This window comes from Pleurodeles waltl, chromosome 8 (genome assembly GCF_031143425.1).
Source record: "Pleurodeles waltl isolate 20211129_DDA chromosome 8, aPleWal1.hap1.20221129, whole genome shotgun sequence".
In the NCBI taxonomy this organism is placed as follows: Eukaryota; Metazoa; Chordata; class Amphibia; order Caudata; family Salamandridae; genus Pleurodeles; species Pleurodeles waltl.
The window spans coordinates 819657921-819670706 of NC_090447.1; the positions used below are offsets into that span (position 1 = coordinate 819657921).

At 41.9% G+C, this 12786-nt stretch overlaps 1 protein-coding gene across 2 annotated transcripts in view; it reads left to right on the forward strand.

Annotated features, from left to right (window-relative positions):
- The window catches only part of LOC138250326 (CD99 antigen-like), a 286125-nt gene that overhangs the window by 240954 nt on the left and 32385 nt on the right, over window positions 1-12786 (forward strand). The window lies entirely within an intron of this gene.

Sequence of the window (12786 nt, forward strand, 5' to 3'; positions counted from 1 at the left end):
ATAATAGTCTCAGTTGGGGGCACATTATAAATAAACGTGTAGAGCACCAACCCATAAGTTACAGAAACATTCAGTTTCCTGTAACATGAGTGGGTCGTTACTTCTACCTGTAGGGCAACAGAGCAAACAGCACATGCCAGAATAGCACTACCCATGTTTAATGTTATTACGAGTTGTGATGTTATTTTATTACTGCAGGTGAGTTTAAATACCAGAAGGAGCCTGTAATGAGAAATTAATGTAGACCACATTGTAGAACTCCAAATCTATCCCACTGTTTATATTATAATCAATGCATCTTTGACTGCTAACAGATGAATGACGGCCACTGAGAACCAACACACGGCTACATGACAAATAATCAATGTAGAGATAAATTAAGGCACAATTGCAGTTTAAATTAATACTGTTTCAAAGCCCTAGTTGGGGAAAAGTGTGCAGTATTTAGCATTGTAAAGATAGACTGACAGCACAAGTGATGCACAGTTTAGTGACTTGTATTGCAGCAAGTAAAAAAGGCTTACATTGCAGGATTTTAAAGTGTATGAGGCTCGTTTTTTAATCCCAAAAAATGTTAAAGCAACAAGTGCTGGACAGGAATTAGTACAGGTCGAATATAAAGGCCTTTCATAATGTGTATTTGTTTACTAAATTTAATCATTGGGTTCATTGAGAAAGGTTAGTTTTGGTGGAGAAGCAATGGAAAGAATGCAAAATGCAATCGGGTGACCTGAAATTTTCTATACACTGATTCCTTACTACATAGTATCTTTGAATTTGTGTATGAAAATAAATGCCTTTACATATGTGCAGTTTGTTCTTTGACCGTTTTGTCATTTACCTTCATGATGTAGTGCCCAAAAATCAACCATACGCTCCCCACAAGCTTTGGACACTAATGTAGATCTTACACAGAAATAATGCACTAAAATTGTAAAATCTAGTGTTGCATGGCTGTTTCTTCCTCTGTATAATCCCAATAAGTGAAGGAAACTGGTGAACCGAGATACTTCATTTGGCAAGTCCTATAGGTTCAAAATTAACCTTTGTGTTGAGGTACCCTTGGTTGTGATCTATATGTGTTAACAAAAATAATTACAAATGTGAAAACTCTGTTGAAATCTAGTTTTCCATTTCTTACATCTACACCCAGTGAGGTCCAATATGGAATAATGTAGTCCAAAGAAAATCCTCAATCTGCATTTTTCAGACTAGATTTTAATTTGCCAAACAAATCAAATGTTTATTGTTTCACATTAAAACCATCAAGTCACTCCATTGCCTTGGTGAGGAACGTACACATTTGCATTTACTGATGCTGAATGGCCATAGGTGAATAAAGGTTTGGAAATAAAGAATTATGCAAGGTGCATAAGGAGGTACACACCAAAATTGTATGCTGGATGCAAAGAAGTGGGTGAAGGAAAATGAGCAGAAACCACAAAGGGCAGGGCCATGTGTTGGCCACAGCAGTAGAATTTGGATAATTTTCCCATAGAAGGTTAATATATGCTATAACTTGGTCTTAACAGAAATTGAGACTTAGTAGCTACCAAAGTAATAGTGGTGGAGGTTCTCTTTTGAGGTTTTTGGAACAAATTATTCAAAGTCATGCAGAATTACTGAATCTACTGCAAATTGTAATATATCCTTCCACAGTTGTAGTCAAAGAAAATATCCAAGTACAGGCTTTTGGCACATCCTAAACACAACTTCATTGTGTTAATGGTTTTAAGAATCAAAACAATTGTATTTTTACACAATGTGGCATAGTCGTCATAACTGCAAGGTCGGCATGGACGGTGTGGAAGGGGATACATTCTTGATCGTTGCCACTTTTGTTTTGATGTGTTTCCATTGCGTCTGACTCCCTCACTGATATATTTCCTTTTGGAAGTAGATGAAAACTTGGCAGCTTACTTCTTATTTTTTTCATAATATCTAGCTTATGAATATGCTCTGTCGGTTCTTAGGTGTCTACTGCTAGTTGTACATTTAAATAAGAAAATCCTTAACATAATGGCTATCTGTAGTGATTGTTGATGCGTGCTGGATAAGTGATATCATATTTTAGTATTTCTAAAGTACAACCACCCAAAGGCTCTTTTACTTTTTTAAAAAAAAATGGCAGAAGTATTGCTCTGAAGAGTTATTTTTTTCTCTCAATAAGACTACTGAATCCCCAGAACCTATGTTTTGGCACCAAAATGAAGCACATAGGTCTCCTGGTTCCTGAAATATTACATCATCACTGCAACACATCCACAGTTTTTAAAAACATCATCCAGAAAAAATTTGCCCAGATTAGCAAATGAAGGTGTAGCAAGGGGCCAGGACTAGCATGTCCCATTGACTGCTTTACTCCTCCTTGGATGGAAGCATATCATAATGTTTTAATTTGTAAAGTAAAAAAAAAGTGCCATTAAAAGAAAAAAAGGAACACTAATGATGTAAAAATGATGTGATTGTTAAAATATAAATGTAGTAATAATTATAACCAATATTATTTTGAATGGACCCGAAGAATGCCGATACCATAGCCAGGCAAAGTGTTGTAAAGAAAGCGTTTGTATGTTGAATAGCACAAGCATTCAGAATACTAGTTGTGGGTGCAAAGTATGTGGAACAGAAACTGCGAGCACTAGGCAAAAAGTAGTAATAAAGAACACACTGGCTAGGATGGGAAAGTGGAGGCCAAGAAAGATCAAATGAGGAGGGAAAAAACATTTTAACAAAAAATCTCTTTATAGTGGCAGAAGTTGGTGAGGGAACAAAAAAGGAATATCTTAAAAAAAAAAAAAAAAGGGGGGGGAGGAGTACATTGTTTAATGATTGATTTAAAAAAACGAAATATCTAAAACAATAAGTAGGGGAAATGTAATGGCCCAAGATTTAATTGTAAATGTATGCAATCAAATTTATTTTTACCGCCATTGAAGTCAAATTAAAATCGGGCTTTTTATCAAAGGTGGTTCATTTTTATCAACCTGGGACTTTTGGTATACATTTCTAGTGGAGACCCAGCTAAGAAGTGCTAGAGAGGAGGACTGTCTACTTTTGAACCTTCTAAACCATATTTAGTAAGGAAGATCACGTCCTTACGGTTTAGCAATTCAGGAAAGACTAGAATAAACAAATGTCCATTAGAACATTGGAATGCTGGAGGCTCCATTGAAAACAATGGAGTGCTGCGGGCTTTTACTGGCCGGTAAAAGCCCGCAGCGCCAACATTCCAATGTTCGCTTTGTTCACAGCAACAGCTGTGAACAAAGCCTCACGGAGCCCGAGGGGATTTAAATCCCCTCCGGCTCCGTGAACATTTTTTTTTTTTTAATAGAACATTCTGCCCTGTGTGGCAGAATGTTCTAATAGCCTTAGAACCAGCCGTAGCGGGCTCTACCGGCTATTAAAGTCCCTCTCCCTTGTTAAATGCCCTCGCCTTCGGCTCGGGCATTTAACGCGGGGAGCGGGCCTTTAATAGCCGGTAGAGCCCGCTACGGCGGGTTCTAAGGCTATATTAGACGTTCTCTGAGAGGTGAAAACAACTCAATTGTGATTCTTATCTTAATTATATAAAAAGCCCTTTTTTTATTAATGAATGTCCATAAATCTTGATCTTGAATTGTTTTAACTTTGTTAAAGCAGTTTGGGACAGCACCCAACATGTGTTTTGAAATAACACTTGCTTCTTCAGGGCGAAAGAATCAATCATCTTGTTCATGGAACAAAATGTTCGTAAACGTCAGAGCCATGCAAAGCGATCCAATGTGTTTTTACTAGTTATAACTAGATATCTTCCTAAATTCATTTATACGGAGTCTTCATTCCCAATGTGAGGGTGTCCAAAAGAATAAAATGTATTGTTTGTAAGGGTAACTTGATAATCTCCCGAATTGAATTTTATTCGATCTTTATCGTCATGATAAGGGTATCGATATTGATTGAGCGCAGTCATGTACTGATCTCTCATGATAAATTCAGCCTCCATTCCATGCATACATACATCTTCCCTGTTCACATTTTAAGAAAGAGTACAGTTAATGTAAATATGTACAATTGCTACTTGGTCGTGCTTCATGTATAAAAATAATGTAAATAAAAAGTGCAGGAGCCCACTGCTTTCCCTAGGAGCCTGCTGCCAAATATACAAGTTGTCTAATACCAATTCTGCTTAGTTTTGTCTTTCTCATGCCTCTTTTTTTTCATCACCCTCCATTTCCTATTACTTTATCTCAGGCTTGCAGTTTTTGCATACCTGCGTCCCCCTATGTCGAAGTGTTCCCATCTTTCTCTTCCTTCCTTTTCTTGCCTTGCTCCCTGTTGCACTGGGCAATAAGTACTGGTGCCCACTGCCTACAACCACTGCCACAAATTAAGCCCTGTTGGATCAGAATATGAGACACTGGAAAAGTGAAGAGCCCTTTAAAGCAGATGAACAAAAATATGTTAGATTATGAATATCGGAACTAACGTCCTTTTTTCTGGCTTAATCTCCACTATCAACTAGTACTGCTGCCGAGTGGCCCATGTCATGTGTGATACTTAACCAGTTCTGGGTTTAGTTTTGTCCATTCCATTTAAAGTATACACTTAAAAATCTCAGCATTGAAAATGCTGCTGTCTGTAACTCAGAGCTGGTTGAAAGTGCTATCCACGTTATTTGAAAACCTATATTTCCATCTTATTTTACAAAGCTATGTGCTCCCATTGCAATCACCTATGTGACTGTAAACTGTCACTAACCTCTTGTGCTTCCTCTGATTTCATAAGGTACATCAACCTATGATTCAGTGAGGCGCATTACTGGTGATCCCCAGAAGTGCATTGCTAATGTTTCCCTGGTGCCCATCAGTGATATTTGATGTAGAACTCCCAAAACCTCTGCTGCAGTGACTTAAGTATTTTGTGCATGGTGCTTCTATGCTTATGGCAGTTTATGAAAATGAGTATTGCTTGGTGTGTGATGCTCTCTGCACATAGGCGCAAACACTGCCAGTTTTATTTGGGAATTCACAACACATAAGTCAAACTTATGTTAGTTTTTAAAGCTTTTTATCATAAACAACTACAATGTGTTTTGAACCACTTTCTTCTGTCAAATTGTGCCATTGATTGCATTTGTATCTTTGAGAATTTTTTTGGGTATTAGACCTATCGAAGCCACCCAAAGAGCCCCCAACCGGCTATTAATATCATGTAAACTAGAATTTAATTTCTTTTATAACCCACAAAGCTTTTCAGCACATGGTTTTTCCTCTTTCTAAAAGATTTCAGTCTCTAGTCATGAGATTTTTTTTTCCTAATATTTGCAAGCCATTCACTGTGGTTTTCATGAATACATAAGAATATACATTTTCACTTCTGAAAACAATCTTGCAAAGAAACATCTCCCTTAAAAAACAAAAAGTAAACCCTCTAACAACCCACAACCACCAACAGATAGAGCACATCTAGGTGCTTCTGTTGGTTAGGGGTATGCGAGGAGCTCCGCTCCGCTGGCCGAACTAACTGAATTTTTAGTTAGTCCAAAAACCCAGCTAGCCCCACCGGAAGAGTGGAGCTCACCCGGTGCGTGCTGCGGCCCAGTTATGGGAAGCACAAGTGCAGACAGTCTGCGCTTGCGCTGTGCAGCCCATAACTGGGCTGCAGACGCCAGAGGGTTGCAACCGCTGTGGACTTGTTGCTGTCGGATGAGGTGGACCCCCTGCAACACCCAGGTAAGTCCTCGTCTCTTTTTCTTGCCATTGTTTTGCACACTGGTGCACAAACAAGGACTGAAATAGCAGTTTTCTTTTGCTGCATACGACCCTGGCCTAAATTCAGGCCAGGGCTGTAGGCAGCGAAAGAGAGCTGCCGTTTCAGGCCTCTTGTGCTGTGTACTGCACACAGGACAGGCCGGTGAACAAGAGGCCTGAAACTTCAGCTTTCACTGCCTTTGGCCCTCTTGAATGCGACTGATCTCGGAAGACCTGAGCAGGGTCAAGCCTGGCTAACCAGGCCCTACCCTGCTTAGTAGTTCCGATTTCTGGTCCATTCAGGACTCCACTGGATACAGAAATCCATTGAGTTTTTATTCAGCTCCATAAAATTCCATGGAGTCTGACTCTGAACTCCGCCCAGGCCTACTTGTTGGTGCTACAGGAAGACATGGCCAAAGAAATTACAACTCAAAAACCTTGAAGGAAACTCTGAGTCAGGAATGTCCCAGATCTGAGCATCCCAGGGAAGAATTCTCCACGCATAAATTGCCCAGAGATGGGCAGTCCAGAGCTGACCGCTCTAGACAAGAAATCCTATGGAGGAGGGTCCAATAGTAGACTGAAGAGAGAGAGGTTAGAGCCAGGGAGTTGAATTCCAGCTGAAGACCAAGAGCACCTACCTAGCTCTCACCTCAGGTTGGAAAGTATATTCCTTGGTTCCATGTCTTTTTATTTCAGGATTCCGTATCAGTTCAAGACTAATCTCTGATTAAAGCCCTGAGTGAAAAATCTCACTCTTATTTTTTTTAATTACATTTTTTAGAACCCTGTGCTATGTGGTTTTTGTTTTGTTTGTTTTTTAGGCGCATAAACTCAGTTTTATTGTTTCAGTTAATTAATGCTCACTGGAAACTCCATTTACCCGATCTTTTACAATTAATACTTCACATTTTACACTCCAGTAATTATGTTCACATTTTCTTTTTTCCTTGTTGTAATTTTATTACCTTTGCTATTAACTTTATTTACAGGGATGACCCACATCTCTCTGCTTATTATTATTATTTTATTTCTTTATCTAATACCTTTCTCTAAACTATTCTTTACTAGTTCCCTTACCCCTAACACTTACCTGTACTTGTACTAATTTTTTTTTTTTTTTTTTTTTTAGTTTAACTTGAATATTTTTGTATCCTGCAGTGAGTAACCTGAATAAAATACATACCACCTATTCCCTGCAAACTCTTCAAAAATCAATTTTGAACAACCAATGACCTAATGTGCATCAACAGAGTTACAAATGGGACTCTTGACTATTGATGCCATTCCACCTCCTTTTGAGACATCCATGCTCTTTGAAAGACACAAATTAAAGTCCCAGACAAGACTGGTAGTTCCATTAGTTCTGGACTTTCGAAACCTACCACTGAAACCCTTTTCATGTGCTGCTGTCTATTAAAAGGAAGAAAAAGTACAATGATCCTGATTTGGATCCTTTCTTTCTGAGAAACAGTTGTCCACCATTATCCCTGGTGGATTATGCAGCCAGGAAATAATTTATTCAGGGCTGGTGCTTCCATAAGGCAGCCCCTTTTAGCCACCATTGGCATGGCGTAGCACCGGGCACTTGTAGGTACAAGTTTGTCTTGTTTAAAGCAGGCACAGAAACATAAAAAAGTACATTTTCCCGTTTGTCTTTGGTACCAGAAATCCTTGCACTAATTCTCAACTTAATACCACCGGTTCTACATCTGCCATACTATTTGAAAAGAAAAGTAGATGATTGTATTCAATGTTTTAGAATTAGGGCATTGTTTGAAAATGGACTGTAAAGGGATATCCTTCAAGTTGGTGGATGTTTGGCCCACACAACCGTCCGTTCCTCATTGTCATTTAGAGGTGTGGGACGTGATGTGTTTATGATGGTTGAGCTGAAGCCTGCTCTGCTGTCTAGGGCACCCTCTCTACCCTAATTATATGGACGATAACCAACTTACCTTCTTCCTGCAAATTGTGTTGAAACATTAGGAGTTTTGAAATTTGATATGAAGTTGTCACTATTCAACCAAATCAGTGCAGTGGTTACCTCCTGTAATTTTCAACTTTGCTTGCTTAAGAGGATCGCATTTCTCTTTCACACAAAATAAAAAACTAGATTAGTTGTTGAATGATTCTACATTGCTACCAGCAAAGACATAAGGTAAGTTGATACAAATGTATGGGTTCAATTCCAGTTTTGATTGCAACAACAGCCCTGCATTGGCTCCTGATCAATTGTAAAATTTGTTTAAATTTTTCTGCTTGACCCATAAAGTCCTCTTTAACTCAAAACAACCTCCAATATCTCAGGAGTTCACAGTTTACCGAGTTTACTGGCCCAATCACTGTCTCCACTGATGAATTTCAAGTGGTTACTCCAAACGTTCAACAAACAAGCATTAGGAGGAAAGCTTTTTCTGTAGCAGCAATAAAACACTGGGATTCCTTAACTGTTTCACTAAGATCACAAAACTCCTTACTTAAATTTAAGAAGGTTTTGAAAATGTGGCTATTTCTATCTTGAAGTACAAGTTCTGTTAGTTTAGGCTGCTTCCACTTGTTGGCCATGAGACCAATGATTTATAGTACCATAGAAAGCATTTGAAAAGTAGACCAACTTTATATGGATTAAGTTTCAGGATCAATGACGGGCATGGTAATTGGGGTGGACTTGGCAGAGGTGAGTGTCACAGACGTTTTAGAACTGCTGCTTGATGGGTTCAGCCCATCTGTGTGATGAGAGCTAATTCTAGAACAGGGTGGCAGGACTAGGGAAAGTTACAGTCAGAGCTTGGAACATGGAGGGTGTTTGTCTTTTCAAAAGTAACAGATTTTTGCAGAATACTGGTCCATGTTTTCAGATGTGCAGTTGATATGCAGTGTTTGAGGAACTGTAGATGAAAATAGGCTGATTTCACATTTCTTTTGATTTAGGGTTTGATGGAGTCTAAGATTGAATGTGAATCCCAGCAAAATTACATATTGTAGCATTTGTATAGCATGTATTACTACACTCTTGGGTGATCGATTGGGGGGGGGGGGGATGGCTAGCCTCCTAAGATGGCGGACAGACTCTCGTGAGGCTCCCAGAGGGCGGCCAGGAGGTTTACAAATTCTTCCACATCCTGCCCTGTTTGCACTAAATGTACCCACACGAGTGAGCATACTTTTCCTTCTGCACACTGGACTGCTGGAGCGGCAACCAGATGTGGACAATGGCCATAGTGAGCTCTATGCAGGCAAGCCATCTGAGTGAGAGAAGAAGACGGAGCCCGTCCACACCTGATGACCGCGTTTCCAATCGCCTTCACCTACCTCACAATACAGAAGGCTGGCCTGGCGAACTGAGGGAGCCCCAGCCCTTCCTTGGTCCCCGGGGTTGGGGTACTGTGTTGCTGTGCCGGAACCCGTAACTTGGAACGGTTGCTGGCATGACCCTGCAGCTCTGACTAGTGCTGGTGGCTGCACATGGAATGAGCCGGAGCTCCAGGGCGTGTCTTTGTGACCCAGCCCTACAACTCCTGGACTGTCTGCTCTCTGGTTTGATCTGTGACTAGGGTGCAGTGCAGTCCATTGCAACAACCACGCCACTGCGGCACAAGCTTGGTGTGGCCTCTCTGTGAACCTGAGAAGGAGGATGCCTGCTACTCTTCGCAGGGGACCGGCCTTGGTGTGCCTGCGTGGTGAGACGAGCTGCTTCGCTCGAGGGGCTCGCCCATTAAGGAGTAACCGATAAGATCCAGAGTGCACTGCACGCAGAGGTGGGTGAAGTTCCCAGATCAGATGCCAGTAACCAATTATTGGCTTTCTCTCTCAGTGGCACTTGGAACAAAATAAATAAAATTCCTCTTTCATTTAAACAGCAGACACCAACAGAGGAGGATTGGCTCTGGGTGACCAGATTGCTACTTTCTGTGCATTTCATTGGAGACAATAGCTTTATTAACCCAAAACTCTTCTTGCAACACGCTGACAGGATGCGCTGCCTCCTGTTTCACACTGGGACACCTCACTACTTTAACTGGAACCGAGAACTCGCTACTTCATGCTGCAGCTGCTGTGCACACCTTGCCTCCGTTCTTCTTCCATTTCATAACTCACTAACGGTCCCGCAGAATCTGATTGTGCCTGTCCATTCCTGGAGCCTTCCTCTCACACGCCGGGCATTTCTGCCATATTAGTACTGAGGAGGGCAGAGCCTCTCTCCAGGTACATGGGGGGCTTCCTGTGTGCTTTTTGCTGGAGCAAATGTCTCAGGCCAGTTGTTCTGATGATGCTATTTCTCACTGTAAAAGGAATAAGTGCCACATAAGCTTAACATAGCAGCCGCACCCACAATTTGCTCTGTGCTGGATTGCCAGGTTAACATCTGCTGCCCCGTTTCAAGTGACCCAACCCACCAGGTATATTGTTCTCTTACAACACTGGGGTCTGATTCCTCGTCTGGTATTGTGATACCAATGACCTAAATACCCCTTTTCCACATAATGAGCTACTTTTGAAAAGACTGAACATTTTTCCCTGCAGAGGCTGTGGCCTACACTGCCCTACTTACCAGACTGCTTTCACACTGTTCCATGGTCTGATATAAAGATTGCCACGGGTCGCAACAAGAGTATGGAACAGCCCCTCCCCCCCCCCCAAAGCCAAGACAGTTCCCAATCCAGATGTATTCATTGGAAGTAGACTTTATTTTCTCTGCTATCCGGAGCCGCCACATCCAGATAAGTTAAGGCCCTAAGGAACTGGGCACTGGGGTGGTCATTGTTGGTTGCTTGGCAAGAATTAGAAGTGGGAAAGAGACAATACTCGTTCTGTTCCATCCCGCACAAATTTGCACTCCCGCCTAGACCATATTTTCTGCCTGTCTCTCATCATTGGGCAAATTTTACATTCCACATATCTGGACAAGACCCTCTTGGATCACAGCCCACTCAAACTGAACACGTCATGGAGAAGAATTCCTACCCCATTGCCCACCTGGCAATTACAGCCACGTCAGTTGGAGGACATAGACTTTAAAGATACCCTGACCACCTCCATTATTGATTATTTTGCCAAAAAAAAACAGGCTAAGCTTCATTGCTATTAATCTAGTGGGAAGCGTTTAAAGTGATAACACCTGAAACAGCAATATCCACATCCTCTGCGGCATGTGAAATGGTCCTACATGATATAAAGCAGAATGCAACACAGCTAGGAGCTCTAGAACACATGGCCACCCACAACAAAGACTATTCCAATAAATTATAGGAATGATGCACCCGGTATGGTGAACTCCTTGAATGCCAGCGAGTGTTCTTGTTAGAAATAGGGTCTCTATTTGGCAGTGGTTTGCACCCTGTCAAAGTAGGGGCTCACTGTAGTCCGGGCAAGGGGTTCACACAGATATGACAACCGCTGCTCACCCACTTGGTAGTTTGGCACGAGCAGTCAGACTTATATCAGAGGCAATATGTAAACACTATATACATTAATATATTAAAATATACACACCCACCTTTTTACTTTTTTAAAGGTTGAAATGAGTCTTAATCCATAGGAATCGATGATTGTATCTTTTTATCACAAAGTACCTGGGATGCATCAAAAACAAAGACGCTGCAGGCCGCAGGTGCGGCGAGGCTTCGAAAAGCAAACCAGTGCATTGGTTCCTTACTGCGCAGGGCAGGTGGTGCATTGATTATTCCCTCACAGGAGAAGCAATGTGTCAGTTTCTTATTGGCAGGTGAGGTTATGTGTCCATTCTTTCCTCGCAGAAGAGGCAATGCGCTGATTACCAGACACGCAACCTCAGTTCCTTTCTGCAGTGTGGGGTTGATGAGAAATTGACCTCCCAGGGATGGTGCGTGGAAAATCCAGACGTACTGTGTTGATTGAGCCATGGTGAAACAGGCTCTGCACCTGTGAGACAGGTGCTGAGTAGATTCCCCAGCTGTGGGACAGGTGCTGCATCGATTTTTCTGCCATGGTGCATCTGTGTGTGGAGTTTTGTCCTTCAGGTCACTAGCTTACACTTCTAAGGGCTCAGGGAATGGAGTTAGCACCACTTGCCAAAGTCAGAACTCTCAGCAGAGGAGCCCAGGCACTGGCAAAGTAAACCTTTGATGTCCTTGAGACTTCTTAATGGGAGGAAAGCTCTGTTCAAGCCTTCGGAGAACCTTGGAAAACTGTATGTAGAAAGCAAAGTCCAGTCCTTCCATTCCCATACAGAAGCAGCAAGCAGCAGGCCAGCACAACAAAGCAACAGGCAGAGCGGCAGTCCCTCATACAGCATCTAGCTCTTCTTCCTGGCAGAAAGTCTCAGTCCAGAAGTGTTCTAAAGTTGTGGTCTCAGAAGTCCAGCACTTATACTAATTTCTGCCTTTGAAGTAGCAAACTTCAAAGGAAAGGCTTTGTAGTGCGCAAGACCCTGCCTTCCCTGCATTGGCCCTAGGCACACTTTAGGGGGTTGGTGACTACTTTGTGTAAGGACAAGCACAGCCCTATTCAGGTGCAAGTGTCGGCTCCTCCCACCACTTCAGCACTGGAAGACCCATCAGAGTATGCAGGGTACACCTCCACTCCCTTTGTGTGATTGTCTAGAGTGAATTCACAAACAGCCCAACTGTCATCCTGACCTAGACGTGAATTCCACAGCTAGGCAGAGACACAGAATGGCTGATCAAGAAAATGCCCACTTTCTGAAAGTGGCTTTTTCAAACTTGCAATTAAAAAAACAACTTCACCAAAAGAATTATTTTTAAATTGTGAGTTCAGAGACCCCAAACTCAATATTTCTATGTGCTCCTAATAGGAAATCACTCTTGAAAGGTATTTCAAGACAATCCCCGTGTTACCCTATGGGAGAGATGGTCATTGCAATAGTGAAACCCGAATGTAGCAGTATTTTACTATCGGGACATGTAAATCACACCAGTGCATGTCCTACCTTTTAATTACACTGCACCCTGCGTATGGGGCTGCCATGGGCCTACCTTAGGGGTGACTGTAGGAGGCTGGACTGGCTTGTAGTGAGTACCAAGGGGTACTTGCACCTTGCACCAGG